Source organism: Sinocyclocheilus grahami, unplaced genomic scaffold (assembly GCF_001515645.1).
Source record: "Sinocyclocheilus grahami isolate Dianchi unplaced genomic scaffold, SAMN03320097.WGS_v1.1 scaffold977.1, whole genome shotgun sequence".
NCBI lineage: Eukaryota > Metazoa > Chordata > Actinopteri > Cypriniformes > Cyprinidae > Sinocyclocheilus > Sinocyclocheilus grahami.
This window is the reverse complement of record NW_015506156.1, coordinates 356162-358233: the sequence shown is the minus strand read 5'-3', so window position 1 is coordinate 358233 and position 2072 is coordinate 356162.

Genomic DNA, 2072 nt, shown 5'->3' with positions numbered 1-2072 from the left:
CCCCACGGGGGCATGTGACTTGTGCATAAAAAAAAGGAACCACACAGGGCGTGGCTAAGCCCTGCAACAGCGTCTGATTGGAAGATCGTGTCGTTGGGCGGACCAAAGGTCAGCCTGCTTAAAATAGACAGCGCTCTTGCTCGCTCGCTCTCTCACTCAAAAAAGAACTTTGGCTTTCACCTTGGTGAGCGCGACAAAGCGCCCCCACGCCGTAACATCGCACAAGCGAGACCATCTAAGAACTCAAACACTTCAGTTGAAGCTTCGTAACTCTGCAGAACGCAAAGTCTTGCAAACTCAGGCTTTTAGCAGGACTGCTGAAGCCTCTTCCGTAGCCCGGCAACCAACCAGCAGAACGAGGGCTTTCCCAAAAGGACGTCATTCAAACGTCATTCCGACGTCACCGCAACAGCCAATCAGCGAAGGAATTTCCCTCCAGCAGCCATCCAGTAGCCACGAGGAACAGTAAACATAAGCTAAAATTCTCTGCTTTGTGAATTCTCTCAGGTGAATTTAAATCACTCGTGAAAACGAGTTAGAACTTGGAAACTTCATGCAACTCCATCAACTCTCATTCTAAAGAAACTGTATGTTTGTGTGTATGTGTGTTTTAGCTTAGTTTTGATGTAATCTAGAATAGCCAATAAAATTCATGTTTCATTGATAACGAATCATTGTTTGTCATATAATTTTAAAGTTAAAACTCTGCCTAGATCCTTGTTATTTTGCTCAAAATTAATAAGATTAATTTTCAGATTTGAGTCCTTTTAAAACCTGAATGAATTATGTCAGATTTGAATTCAGCTTTAATCAGGTTGACTCAGAATTTTCAGATTCGAGTCGTTTTAAAACCTGAATGAATTAATAATAATTAATTCCCTTACAAAGTAGTTAATTTCATTACAGCGATCAGTGAAAGACCACATAGTGATTGGATAAGGATGTCAGATTTGAATTCAGCTTTAATCAGGTTGACTCAGAATTTTCAGATTCGAGTCGTTTTAAAACCTGAATGAATTAATAATAATTAATTCCCTTACAAAGTAGTTAATTTCATTACAGCGATCAGTGAAAGACCACATAGTGATTGGATAAGGATGTCAGATTTGAATTCAGCTTTAATCAGGTTGACTCAGAATTTTCAGATTTGAGTCCTTTTAAAACCTGAATGAATTAATAATAATTAATTCCCTAAAATTAAGTAATCAAGTCATTACACCATTCTGTATATTACTAATTAGACAAACATAAAATAATGAAACAATTCAGTCAATAATCAATAAAAGTCCTATGGCACATAATAAAATAGGATTCTGGGGGCAATATGCTTTATAAAACCTGTTTTTTGACTTGTAGAGAGAGGAAACCTGCATTGAAGAGGTGGTGGTGCTCCTCAACAGAGAGGTGGACATGGACAAAGAGAAAGAGGTGGTGGAGCTCCTCAACAGAGAGGTGGACATGGATCAAAAGAAAGAGGTGGTGTTGCTCCTCAACAGAGAGGTGGACATGGACCAAGAGAAAGAGGTGGTGGTGCTCCTCAACAGAGAGGTGGATGTGGGCCAAGACAAAAAGGTGGTGGTGCTCCTCAACAGAGAGGTGGACGTGGGCCAAGACAAAGAGGTGCTGGTGCTCCTCAACAAAGAGGTGGTCTTCAGAGAAATGTAGGTAGAAGACAGCACACCATCATCTCTAATCTCATCATTGCTGACCATGTGGTTAACAGAGGCCTTACCATGGCAGGGGCTGCCAAGTTAGTTCAGCCTAACTTACAAAGGTCAACTGTCAGCTCTATCATCAGAACTTTTCGCCAAGAAAAATGGTAAGTCTGCTATAGTAACTTCACTATACTTTTACAATATACAAACCCAATTCCAAAAAAGTTGGGACACTGTACAAATTGTGAGTAAAAAAGGAATGGAATAATTTACAAATCTCATAAACTTATATTTTATTCACAATAGAATATAGATAACATATCAAATGTTGAAAGTGAGACATTTTGAAATGTCATGCCAAATATTGGCTCATTTTGGATTTCATGAGAGCTACACATTCCAAAAAAGGTGGGACAG